Source organism: Corapipo altera, unplaced genomic scaffold, assembly GCF_003945725.1.
Source record: "Corapipo altera isolate COAL_440 unplaced genomic scaffold, ASM394572v1 255, whole genome shotgun sequence".
Taxonomy (NCBI): domain Eukaryota; kingdom Metazoa; phylum Chordata; class Aves; order Passeriformes; family Pipridae; genus Corapipo; species Corapipo altera.
Genome location: NW_020884929.1, coordinates 1,191,099 through 1,205,273, shown reverse-complemented (window position 1 = coordinate 1,205,273; position 14,175 = coordinate 1,191,099). Strand labels below are relative to the sequence as shown.

General features: G+C 37.9%; 1 long non-coding RNA gene across 1 annotated transcript; it reads left to right on the top strand.

Annotated features, from left to right (window-relative positions):
* Positions 1-4,484: 4,484 nt before the first annotated feature.
* LOC113954477 lies at positions 4,485-13,878 on the top strand. Its single transcript, XR_003530228.1, has 3 exons — positions 4,485-4,642; positions 5,944-6,015; positions 13,793-13,878. It is a non-coding gene; the product is annotated as an uncharacterized LOC113954477 (long non-coding RNA).
* Positions 13,879-14,175: the final 297 nt, after the last annotated feature.

Below are 14,175 nucleotides of genomic sequence, written 5' to 3'. Positions count from 1 at the left end.
ACACAGACGTGCCATTTTTTTCTGTGAAACATATGCACACACATATAGACACAACAGATGTTTTTATCTATGGAGAAACTTCCATAGCTTAAAGTTACATAATAGTCCCATTATTTTCTTGCTAGGGTTTTCTTTCTCCATCTGGTAGATTGGCATTTTGCAAAGCAGTTAAAATAGCCCAGCTCTTAAAAATGTTTTAAATTGTCTGGTCTGATAGACTTCAGCTGAAGGTAGAATTATTTTCGTGATAATAATTGTTGTGCTGAAACACAACTGAAATTCAATCCAAATATCTGAAAGTCCAAATCTCTATAGATCATCTTGTTGATTACAAACAAATCAAAATCAGAACAGCTTTTTCTTCTCATAAATCTATATTATTTTTATGAACAAAAGAAGAGAAAAATAGCCAAGTTTAAAACTGTTAGTGTTGGAAATATTCTGTCTTTTTCCCAAACTAGATCCAAATTCAGTCACGTAGATGGCACTAAAACATGGAGAGAGTCTAGATGCAATACCATGTACCATAGCTACTGTGCTTTTGAAACACTACGCTCTTGTTTAAACTGCAAAGATAATATATAGAAATGGAAAAAGAAAAGCAAATGTCTCAGCCTCTCTTCTATTTTTGCTAAGAAAACTAGCATAACATGAATCTCAGATATCAGTAAACCAATTTTTTTAGAAGCTGTAGTCCAGCACTATATGTTATTTCTGTTAGAAAAAAAGAAGTTAAACTCATATTGTTTACCTTCTGCAGTTATCAGTCTAGAGGAAGTAAAAGTAGAAAATATTTTTGTAAAATAGCTTTGAAGTAAGTATTGAATGTCTGATAGAATGAAAAATGACATACATTAGTTACATCAGGTTTGTAGGTGACTGGATGGATGGACCTGCAAACATATAAGAGTTCATAATACAGCAGAGATACTGCAAATGCTTCTCTGACTCATTGGTAGCACTGAAGCAACATCTCATATTGGACATAAACCCAGGAGCATTTTGAGTAGAAAAGTAAAAATGTTGAAACATTTGCAAACATCTAGTAGATCCAGTTTGTGATACATCAATTTTTACATGCTTTGTGCTTTGCACCTCTGTAAAGAAGGATGGTGTGAAAGCACTAAAATGAGTCCCTGAAGTTTTGGAATAGCAGAATTGTGTGGGGTTTAGGACTCACATGTGTGTTGGCAAATATTATGGGAATGCATAGAACCCTTGTAGTAGAGTTCCCAATGAAACAAAAAATAAACAAGGTTAAAAACGTCCCTCTTGCACACAAAAGACAGGTAACTTCATTATCCTAAAATAGGAAAAAAATTTTTGAAGCAATTCATTTTTCAGTGAAGCTTCCCATTTTAAAACTCATGAGCTAAAATTATGAGGGACACTTGTGAGGGTTTTTTCCCCAGATGTCAATATGCAACTCCTTGTTTGTTTAACCGGCTAAATGGACATGAATCACGCTGCCGTTTGGGATGGGTATTCAGAGCGGAATAGTGCTTAGCAAAGGGAGCCCGAGGCCACACATTAAACAAAGGGAAGCAAACTGAGCGCTGCCTGCCCATTTATCTGAGCATTGACCGCCCCGTGAGAGAAGCTGAGCACAAGCCCTCGAAGAGAATTTGTCCCCGGGCGTTTACATTTGTTTTTAGAACTGCACAGGCTGCCCACATTTTGCATTTCCCAGTGTTTCACTGCTTGTGTTTGCTTTAACACCTTGTTAATGCTTGTCGGAGGGAAAAAGGGATGGGAACTTGGTTGTGGTACTTCACTGCGGTCTGTTATTAATTCTATGAGAGGCTTAGACCTTATGTAGCATAACATAAAAGGTGACACCTCTGTCTTGCAGGAGACCTCTTTGCAAGGAGGGGTCTAGCTGGAGGACATAGTGCTAATGCAAATTTGTTGGCAAACTAAAAGACTGTGAGTTTTCTCCTGAAACTTCATAATACTTGAAGGAAGAATCACTTCAGGAAATCTTAAAAGGCTATGGGACCAACACAGGGAGCTCGCTGACCTTTGTCCATACAGCAGAATTCATGGAGTGATGGGTTTATGATGGAATTACGAGTAAGGCTGGACCATATGATGAAACGAGGATCAGAGTTTTGATCCATCAGCATCCACATTCCTTCTGGAGCTGGAAATGGTATTTTCACAGCAGTACATACCTGTGCCTAAGATAATAAGTGCCTTTTGGTCTGATGAGAAATATGATGTATTCTTTCTGCTCTGTGGTATACCAGCTGGGTGTATACCAGAAGGGAAACAGTGTCTGGGTTCTCTGCACTACATAGGGTAGACAAGTCATTAATTTATCAATACTGGTACTGATTTTCCTCAAGGATCTAAATTTCTCAAATATGACAAGAAAACGATGATGCTGACTTCTGGGGTTTTTTTCAGATGCAAGGCTCCCCAGATGCTATAAGAACCCAGGACCTGATTCTGTTATAACTACCTGGCACCATGGCTGAGATTTTGGCAGGCCTTCCCAAAGTCCCTGGGAAAGTCCTTCAGGGTTATCTTGGTGCTGCTGGGTAACTCTTCGTTGTGAGGCTCAGACCTAAAACCTGCGGTATATATAGCAATAGGCAGAGATCACAAATATCTCTAGAAGTCGTGGACTTCAGAGCCTGTGCCATTTTGGGATGCAGAGTTGCCTGGAGTACATCATTCTATTATTAAAATCCAGTACATTGATATAATCTCTTACATGACTGGTGAAATACACGTATATATCCAGGTCTAATTGCACTTGCAGGTATCTAAGAATGACTTTAACATTACTTTAAAAGCACACCAATGATTTTTTTTTACTTTTCTACTGATTCATTCTCCTTTCTTGTGCATGGCAGAGTATGATTTATAAGAATTGGTATGTCTGCTGGTGATATGTAGTAACATGCCATTCAACAAGGAAAAAGAAGTTTCATCTTGTTAATATTCCATATTTCATTTTGTTGGCTCAGTGAACCTTTACATATGTATTTATGAGACTGTGCCTGTAGATGAATGTGGAGACAGAATTAGCAACAGAACCAAATGCAGAATGTTAGAAATGATCTGTAAAAGGTTTCAAATTCTTCATTTCTGAGACAAGGGTTACAACTAGACTGGAAAAATGGCACCAGGTAAAAGAATTTCAGTGATACTTTACTGTAACAATTGAGAAGAAAGGTAGAAATCCTAGACATTATATTTAGAACTTCAAGGTCATAATATTTTAGTTGTTCTCAGATGTTGCAACATGGAGAATTAAATAATTGTACCAGAAATACATATACATTAGTTAATTTTATATGATTTTTCCATTAAGGTTTCAATTCTCTTTATTAGAATTGAACTCTTAAAATAAATTCTTTCTACTAATTACCTTTTTAAGACTATAACGCAAATAGATTACATTGAACAATAATAATTTATTTTCATTCTTTCTTGCTCTGTCTTCATTTGAATGACAGAAATCATAACTAAAGTAGAAAATAGTGGAGATATAATCCATTCTAGTGTCACGAAACATAAAAAGAAAAAAGTAAGGCAGCAATATATAGTTTTGGCATGCCTAAATTACTCATAGGAGTTAATACTTATTTTTCCCTGTCAAATTCTTGCTTGAATTTCACAGTGGTTTAGAAGTAATTTATGTGCAAAACATTGTAGCAGGCATATGAGATGGGATCTAGTTATTCCATTCAGAGAAATTTTAAAGCTGCAAATTTTAGGCCTTCGAACATGCCACATGTCATGGTCTGAATGCAGGGTACAACAAAAATGTTAGGGATGCTGACTTTATAAGTTCAGGTTTTCCAACACAAAAATGTTGCAGGATACATGGAGTAAAATCCTGTTAAATTTACAGGACTGACCACGAGGAGGTTTGGGACATTTGCTATGTGCCAGTCAGAAAGAGGGGATTTATCAAGCCACTACTGTAGCTTGAATTAAAGTACATGCATTTTAAACAACTTGACATTAAATTGTTTTAAAATGTTTAAATGTTTCACTTCAAACAGCAGAAAGGATCTATTAGGCTGATGTTGAGCTCTGTCATTGCAGTCAGCTTGGCATTGCTCAGTTTTACATGGGGTAAGTGCTAGCTGCTCTTTAATCCTGATTTCTCCATGAGTGCTGTTTTTAGTGGAGCCTTTTTTGCATTTCCAGTAACATGCAGGAGGTAGGGAATGGAGCCATTTTTAGGTCAGTTAAATCCTAAAAGTGCTGTCAGACACAGCAGAGAGAGAGAGCAGATTTATGGAACAAGGCTCTGGTAGTTCGTGCCATGTCAGAAATGCCATCAGTAATCAGGGGGTGGGCAGCACTCCCTAAAATACATCCCTAAAACACATAGACTCTGAGAAGTGACTTTATTGTTTACTATTTTTTTGTTTCAGTGCTTCATCTCAAACTGTGATTCTACCTTTATATGTAACAAAAATGGGATGTGCTTGCATGTAAATTGCTTACAGTGACTGTGTTTTAAATATTTTTAATTGTCAGAAATGAAAGAGAGGAGAAGATGTCAGCAAACCCTTGGAAGCTTTGTCTGCAGTCTGAAAGCCAAAGCTCTGCTTTTTCTGGTTTATGCCTCATCAGTCATGAAGATTTTGCAGTGAGAGCTGAGTTGATGCCAATGCTGGTAAGCCAAAATTGAACCCAGCTCACTTTTCTAGGACTCTATTAACTTTGAAGCACTAGCAGGACTAAAAATGAATAACCATTTATTTCAGTTACTAGGGGAATCAACCATGTCTTCGAATTTACACCGGTAGGAGCTCAGTTAAATAAAAAAGGCATTGAATGCAGAGTAGAATTGTCCTTTAATGGTGAAGGAATGCTGTTCTGGGGTTGTTGGCTCTTAGTTCCATTTCTCTATGTACATGCATCCATCACAGAGGGCCATGGGGCTCCTTCACATCATGTGATACAGTATTTGGCAATGTACTGATTGTACCTAACTCAGAAATGTGTGCACAGTGGTACCTACCAGCACTATTTACAAAGTTCCCATTGCCAGAATGTATCTTCTCAGCCTTACTTGCATTACCTTCTTTAAAACATTTGCTTTGCAGCCATGGGAAAAGCTACACTAAAAATTGGGGGTTTAATCAAAAATATCTTGCACTAATTCAGCCTCTCCAAAGTGCGTGGTCTGCTGTTCATACTACAAACAAATATTTGAAGATGTCTAAATTAATCTGTACTATTTAGTCAAGGTTATTAAGAAAGTAATATCAAATTAGGTTCGTGCTCCTCCAATATTAAACTATTCTGATTTCAGTGAGGTTTTTCAATGATTGCTTCAGGTTTCATCCATTATCTCCCTGTCCCATATGTATATTGGCAGATTGCATTTGAACACAAGAGGCTGAGGAATTCCATTCTGAAAGGAATACATGATTAATTCTTTCTGACATACATGTTTGAATTTTTGTATCTTCTCAAAAGTTTACCTTATGTTTACAATATCCTTAGTCTATAAAGACCTGACTTTAGCACCTGTACAAACAAGTCAGGATATGTGAAGAGATCCTAATTTCTGAAAGCTTTATTTCCCCCCACATTTACGTTATAAATGGGCACCTTCCTCTTCTCGGTCTTAAAGATCAGTCAAAGAAGTATCAATTTATACAGTTATGTTAAGCTACTTAAAGAATGAAAAGAAAATAAGAAGAAATTTAAACTGGCTTTCCACACTCTTGTTTTGTTTGCAGTATAAAGTACTGTTTGCTATAGTAATCAAACAAATATTCTGATTTAATCTCCTCAGCTAAACAGAATTTTGCTCCCATTCAGCAAACTGGTGGGTATTGTCTGGGTTCACAGGGGAGCAAGGTTTGGATCTGACCCACTCTTACTTGGCATGCACGTGTAACTCATGCACAGAGCTTTTAAAGGCAGTAAGAGTACCATCAGCTGACAGTGCCCTTCATTTTACAGATGGAGAACCTGAGCAGGAGGTGCTACAAGACTAAAGGATGCAAGAATTCAGGCAAGATCCACGAGAAAAAGGTAATTGGAAAATACTGTAGTGAGACCTGCCAAAATACTAAGCAGTGTTTAATCCTGGACCTCTAGAAAGCTCTTTGCTACTACAGAGACTTTGGAATAAAAGTTTCACAGGTTCTGAAAGCCTGTTTTGGGGCCTGCCCAGATGTCTTTCTTGTCTTAAATTGATAACTCTGTCCAGGTACATTAGGGTCCCTTTTGGAACCGCGTTGCTGCTGTGCAGTGTTCCCACACTCACTGAACCTCTCTGCATCTCCCTAAAGTAAGAAACACAATCCAGTGTGTCCCTCTGTGTGCTGTTGAACACAGAAAGTGCCAGGAGTTCAAGCATTCAGCTACTGGTATGAAAATCCAGCTCAGTAACCCACAGTGCCAAAACAGATATTAAATCAAAGCTGCATCTGAAGAGTACAAGTTTCTTGCAATGAAAGATGTATTTCTCTGTTTTCTGGCATCACATTTGGATTATCTATTATACCATTACACATATAAGAACAGGGCTCAAAATATTTTTGTGTCTGAATAAGTTACATTTCTTCCATAATAAACATTAAAGATATGCTGCTGTATTCGATTTCTGGAGAAAATGAAAGGCAAGAAAGTAGTGAAGTGGTTTCAATAGGTTGCTAAAAACTGCTCATGCTGTGCAGAATTGGACAGCAAACAAATGAAGTTTTATGGAAAATTAGTTAATATTCAGTGATGAAAATTTGGCTTTCCTAAGGACATTTCATAACTCAAAAATATTCTACAACATATTTGTTTAATTATTGCATGACAAAAATATGGAGGCTTGTAACCTATATAATGTCTAAGTGGGAAAGAAGTAAGGCTGGTCTTGAGTTACACTTGGGTCAGTTCATCCTTCCCAGCCTAAAGTTCTGTACCATGGAAAATGGTTCAGATGCTCTTTCCTGTCTACTCCAACAAGATCCTCTTCACATTAGGAAGCCTGACCAGGTAAATTGGGTATCAGATTGGCCTTTTCTCACCTAGCAGGAGGCAGGTTTTGGGATCAGCTGCCACTCTCAGTGGCTGAGAACTAAATTCTCGGGGTGGGAGGGGGAGAAAAGCCATTTCTTTCAAGTTGAGCTTCAAGGGAAAGAAACTAAAAAGAATTGGTTTAAAGGGCAATAAATGCTGAAGAGACTTCTCTGAGAATCACAGTGCTGTACCAGTTTTTGGATGCCTGTGGACAGTTAAATAAAGCAAGACACAAAATTGCTCCACAATGTCTTCTTCTGCCTTGTGCATACCTTGAATCCCTTTCCAAGTGAATTCTTCACTGACCCGCTCAGACTCTGATAGCTCAAACAAGGTGACTCTGCATGAGAGCAGAACAGAGAACTGGCTGCCAGCTTGGTGTCTTTGGGGCTATTTACAAATGAAAAGAGGACGATATGAAGCCTGCATAGTCTGCTCTTGATTTTCTCTGTTCAGAAATATTGTATTATTGAATAACATAACAAAGAAACTGAAAAAAATACCCAGGGCACATATTACCCTCTTTTCCCCCCTACTAGATCAGATAGGGAAAACCTAGCAGGGCTGGAAGAAGGCACAGAGAAATGAAAGAAGGCAGGAGTCCCCTTGCAGGCTTTTGTCACACAAACTTCCTAAAATTGTCCTCACTTCTGGAAGGGACGGATGGGTTGTAAAGGCTGGAGGCTGAGTGCTCACAGAGACCCGGTAGCTTATTTAAACCCAGAGCTTCTGCTTTGCTGAGCACACCTCCAAGGGAGACTCTCCAAACAACAGCTCTTCTAAAGTGAATTATGTTCTCTGACAATTTCCTACATGGAAATCTGGCCACAGGGAAAGGTAACACTTCCAGCTGCTCAGGCCCCAAACTCTTCCAAAACTCCGAGAATCTGTCTTTGTGTGGAGCTGGTGCTTTAACTCCTCCTGTTGTAAGGGCAGCAGCTAAATACATCCTTCCTTAAAATCTGTACATGACATGGAAATCAAAACAGACCTTTGAAATAGGGGTGATAAACTCAGGTATTTCTTCACTAGGTTGCAGGGTGCTACCCCTCCTGTTGTGGTTTTTCTGTGATAGGAAAAGCTCCTCCTTTTATGACTCTTGCTTCTGCCTCTTTTTTTGCAAGCTTGTAGAGCTGGCCATGGCAACCTGTCCCTAGGTTTTCAGACAGGTCAGATTTGTTATCAATTATTTTGCTGAATGATGGTCTGTTTATGATTTCTTAGAAGATGTCAAAGCATGGAAAAAAAATAGTACAGGCATATTTTAAAAACAAGTGTTAAGGGTTCAATTTATAGAAGACCAAACCTATGAATTGTGTAAAGCTCAAATTTGACAAAGAATTTATTATGAAAAAATTTTAATGAAAACCTACCTTCACCAATATTGTCTCAATTTCTTCTTTATTTTGAGGCTTGGGATATCATTAGCTGATTTAGTATCATTTTGGAGTCTTCCCAAAGGCAGTGCTGACTTAGAAGGTGAGGTTTGATGTAAGTCATTAAGGAGGCAAAGCACTGTGTGTGTAATTAGGTTGGTCAGTATTTCCAGGGCCTAGCATAGGTTAACTCGTTTGTGAACATTCTACAGTGCTCTCTGCAACAATGACCCCACAAAGCAGAGAACAGGAATTACAAAACTAGTTAAAGGTTCCTGAGGAAATGGGTATTAACCTGGTGAACTGATGTTTTTCTCCCAATCATAGGTATAAACCCAGTTCTGATTACATCTTTTGTTGTTGTTGTTTTTAGTGAGATTGTGACATGGATGGTATTTACTGCTAAAGATTTCATTAAGATCTATGATCACTCATGCATATATATAAAATTTGAATTAATACAAGCCATAGAGATGAGTCAGCATTGTAGATTTATGTCTGATTTAATGTAGTGAGAAGGATCTTCTGAGAAGACAGAAAAAAGCGATTTATATTCCCATAATTTAAGAAGTGAAGCCCCTCTGAGCAGCCCCTGAATACCTTGAAGGATATACAGGAGGACTTTTCATAAATTACCTGGTGCATGTAAAAGAAAGGTTATTCAGAGTAATTGTGTAGGACAGTCTAATATAGTAGGGCAGGAATTTATTTGAGTCCATTAAAATCATTTGTGTCCTGTCAGAGAAAAATCAATGAGATGTGTACACCAGGGGATTGCACTGGGCTCAGAAAAGGTGGAGCATGTGTGAGATCCCCTTGGATGTGTAGGTAAGTTCCTCCGGATCACTGTTTGCTTGGGGCACTCATAGGAACTGAGCTAACTGGGTACTGAAATTTTGGTCCTGGATATTTAAATCTCAGCCACGAATCAGTTTATGTATGCAACACTTACTCTGGATTTCATCCTAAATGGACTAGCAGCAAAAATCACACCAGAAGTCTGTGGAAAAACAGGGGTTGTCTGTGGAAAAACAGGGGTTATACTCACTAGGAGATCTGCTGGTTTTGTTAAGGGAACAAGCAAAATGTGTCACTTCCTTTCTCACCATCTTTTTCACCATCTCAACCCATTTACATCCATCTACAAATTCTTTGGGAATAATCTTCTCTGTGACTGCATCTCTGAAAATCTAAGTAAATAATAAACTGTTAATGCATCTTCAGATCATGTGGCAACAAAACAAAAAAAGGAAAACAGAGTCAAAATATGTCTGTTCTGTGCTGCATGCCCCGGGTTGTACCACTAAGGAATTGTGGGAGGATTTGATACTGAGTGCCTGTTGGCAGAGAGAGAGAGAACCAAGCTTTTCTTTCTTAGGGATTCTTCCTGGAGTGGCTCCAGAGAGAAGCTGCATATAGATATGCGGGAAATTTGATAACCTGCTACTGTAGGAGTCACCAACATATGCCATAAATCACATCCTTCTTTTGCCCTGCCTGTTGATGCTTCCACACTCCAGACATCCACATTCATTCTCCACTCCTATCAGCTCCAACATTTCTGTCACAGCTGAATATTTGTGAATAGCCAAGTGCTTCTGTTTGCTTCGTTGCCCACAGTTATGTAAAAGCCTATACATACCCAGAGTGGAGGTTTTTTTAATTCCTGGCTCAAGGTGCCAAAATCTTGGAGGTGTCTGCAAGCTAATAAGTGAAAAAGTTTTAGGAGTTACATCAACTGTGAAATCTCATTTTGATGCTGACCTTTCTGAAAAATGCTGGTCTAAAAATACTATTATTGATTTAACTCTCTAAGCAAAAAAGTAATCTCAGGCCAAAACTTGGAACCTGTCATTTAGAAAGTGTCGTGTTGTGACAGCTGGGAAGCTTCTTTTCCTTTAAATGAGAAAAAAAAAAAGCATTGAAATCATTCAGATACAGGGAAATTTTGAGTGTTACAGTTTTGATCTTACTGAGGAAAGGTTCTTGTCACAAACATGTGGGGTTTCCTTGACGTTGCACTATGTTATGTCCTACACAACATGGGGTACCTGTGTGTGGGAAGAGATGCTGGTTTCTATTTTTAATGTACAGGACTGTGTGTGGCAAATATGTCAGCAGGAATCCCTTTCTCTGTGGTGCGTGAGCTTAACACAGGTAAATGGGGAAATCAAGAACCCTGCAGTCTTATTGTGTGGATCAATCCATCTGTAATTTTTCCATGTTTTTTTTATGTGTAATTTTTTATGTTTTATGTGTTGTAATATTTTATGGGTTCAAATAAGTTAGCAGAATAACAAACAAGCTAAATAAAACAATGCTGTATACTGGCCTGCCATTGAGAAAGCCCATTAAGACTACAATTGATTTCATAATATGTATTTTCTCATCTTAATTCCATTTTCCAAGAGTCTCTAATGGAAAAGAAACACCTGAATGAGGAAATAAGCTTGAGATAATGATATGACAAGAAGAAAGAGCATCCACATACCCCAGTGGAAAATTCCTTTTGTTCCAATTCTGAAGCTACAGAGGAAAACTCTGTAAAAAATAATTGTCTTTGTCACTCTAAAACTATATATCATAGCAGAAATGATTGCCTCTTTTTTCCCTAACCCATGAAGTTGTTTCACTTGTTTATCTACAGAAACTTTTTACATTTTACATGTCCTCTTAGAGAATCAAAATATTTCACACCACACAGAGGGGTGGGGATTTTTATGGGGAGTTTCAGGCAAGCATCTCTCCTTAAGAGTATTTTAGATTCTGGGGCTTTGTTGCTGTTCCAGGGGCTTCATAGAAAGCCACAGGGGTTGCAAGATGTCATGGCAGGTTGTATTTGAAATCCTCAAAGGGGTTTTGTCTCAGGGAATTTCTGTTACGTCCTTTGCTGTTGTTGGAAACCAACTCCATTTTCCCCGTGACATCTCTGTGAATGAATAACTTCTGTCAGTTTAGCGTGTTTCACTTCCTAATTTTGCAAGGTAATATTTTCAGTTAAGTTTTTCTACTGTTTTCTAAACAATTTCCAGTTCTTCAGCTTCTTCTTGAGAAATAATAAGTTGTCTTTGCAGCACACTGGCTTGTACCTTTTCAATGTTTAATGAAGCCTGCAAAGCACTCCTACGATTTTTCTGATCTGGTATTATTCCTGTAAGCCTCTATATAGCTCTGTTATAGACACAGTTACTGAACAGTGATTTAACTGAGTTCTTATTAAAATATTAAATGAGTGATGGAATCAACAAACATTTTTTACTCAGCTTTCTTCAGTTTTGGTTAGTGGCAGCTGCCCTGTTAATAAATAGATGGTGGCATAGCAGACAGCGAATATCACCACACCTTAAAGCTGCATTTTAAATTCCTTGCAAATCTGCCTCCCATTTTAGCAGCACAATTTTTATCTTCATTACAAAGAAAAAAAAAATATTAAGTGTATTTTTAAAGTCTCATTTACATATTCCTGAGGAAAGCAGAATCAAAGAAGTGTTTAGGAATTACTGAAGCATCTGATTAATTGCAGGCCTTTTTCTCACTTAGTTGCACATTAATCTTGAATTGTTGCTTCAGTCTTTCCAGTGACTGAAGGCTCCCCATTATTCAAGGGACATTTCCAGCTGTCTGTGTTGGTAGCAGTAAATGACACTCATAGGTCTTTGCTAAGAAGCTGCCTAAATCTGAAAGCAAACAGCACAACAGCACCATGACAGAGCCAGAACATCCTTTGGGGCTGTCTAATCCATCACTTACCTGTGAGAGGAATGCAATATTTTCCCAAATTTGTCTCCAGCAAAAGGAATTTGTGTGTAAAATCCCAGTGGGAGAAATTTTGTTGTAACTAACAACACTGGTAGGACTTGACTGTGCAGTTACTGCTGATTTACCCTGTTGTAAATAAAAGGGGAATACGAGCTGATGTCTTGATATAACAGAGCATAACATTGTCTGTAGCATGTTCAGCCACCTCCTCTCTGCCAGGAAAAAGTCTCACCTGGTTCTTGGATAGGAACATTCTGGGGATGCCTGTGTGGGGACACAGGGAACAAGGAAGAACGCTGGGGATGTGCAGGAAAGAGGGTGATTGTGTGAACATGTGTAATTTTAATTACCAGGTTTTACCAGGTGATTCCTTTTTTACTGCTTTCGTGATGCTGCCCAGCAGCAGCACATATTGTTATTGTGTTTGTGAACTCCTGGTTATAAATGCAGACAATATGTACTGAGATAAAGGGAAAAGATCAAGTCCTCAAATGAAGAGATGTCTCTTCATACTAGTTAAGGCCTGACCTACGTTTACCTAGTTAAATTTAGATTAAAAGCAGTGTATTTGTGATCATTTTGTTTCAAACATACCAGTAAACTGTTGAAAAATGTAGTGTTAAATATAATTCCTGACCCTTATCATTAGCAGCATGAATTCATTATTTAGACCTGCTTCAGTGAAATCCACTGAAATTTAGTTTCTGAACTCACTGAGGCTGGGATTGAAAGAATCCATATTGATGTGGGAAACTAAGGTAGCCAAATTTTTGAATGTGATTGAACATGTGTAATAAAGCATAATGCCATCATTCGTCTTAATAGGCAAGATTAAAAAAATAGTTTTCATACAGCCTACAAGTAATACAAATGAATTAAAGTAATTCAATTGCAAAATATTTTAAGAGTCATGATGATAGCTAAGAAATAACTGCTATGCCTAATTTTAATAAGAGAATGACAACTTCATTAGCTTTAAAAATGCGTATAATTTACAGGAATGTTGTATTAGCATTGAGGTGACATTTTCTATTTTATTCGGGTTAAAACTGTGTAAATAGTCCATTTGAAATGCTCCTATTTTATATTAAAATTAACTGTCAGGGAATTAATTCTTCAACTTCATGAGAGCTATCCTTATTCACACCAGAAGTCCCATTGACTAATGGCATTTTTCAAACATAATCAGATGACAGTGGGACAAGTATAATAATTACTCATGTGAAAAATACCAGCTCCATCATTCTTTGTTAAAATACTTGCTGATAATGGTTCTTTTCCTGCAATTTGCTGTTTCAGTGTTCAGTGCTGTGCAGCAGACAGAGGGAAATTCTTTGGTGTTCTCTGTGGATGACCAGTTTCTTCCCTGACAGAGAACAGGAATTAAAATGCTGTATAGACAGCACAGAGGTGTGGTGGGGCCCAGGGCAGTGGAAAGGTTGTATTTTACCCAAATAGATAAGGGATCTCACCTTCCACTTTGATTTAAGAGTTATTCTTATAAAATAGTTTTAAACAGTTAATACTTCAGGTTTGGTTTTGCAGAGGGGAGGAAAATGTAGCAAGCATATGCTGGAGTGAAGCAAATTAATTCAGTGATGAGGACAAAACATGATCAAGAATATAAATTTTTGATATTAGCATTTTCTGTTTGCTTTCAGGTAATAACATCTTTTCTGAACAATATGGGGCTTTATGCACTTTTTTGGCCTTGACTGAGGGCAATGGTGGAAACTCAAGAGTAGATGTCTGTCCACATGGCTGGCTGAAAATTCAGCTTTGTGGTGTAAGCGCTGTCATGTTGTTAGTTCTGAAAACATGCAGATCATCAATACCTGAGGTAACTAAGCAGTTGGCCAGTTTAGTAATTCATTCATTCTTGCTTTTATAAGCAAAACCTTTCATGGGACTCCAAAATCAATTCATGGGACTCCAAAATCAATCCATGGACATCAAAGAGTCTCCGGACCACAGACTGGAAAATAGTGGTTCAACTGTTGCATTGCACCAGTTAATTTCAAAATAATTTGTATTCCTAAATCAC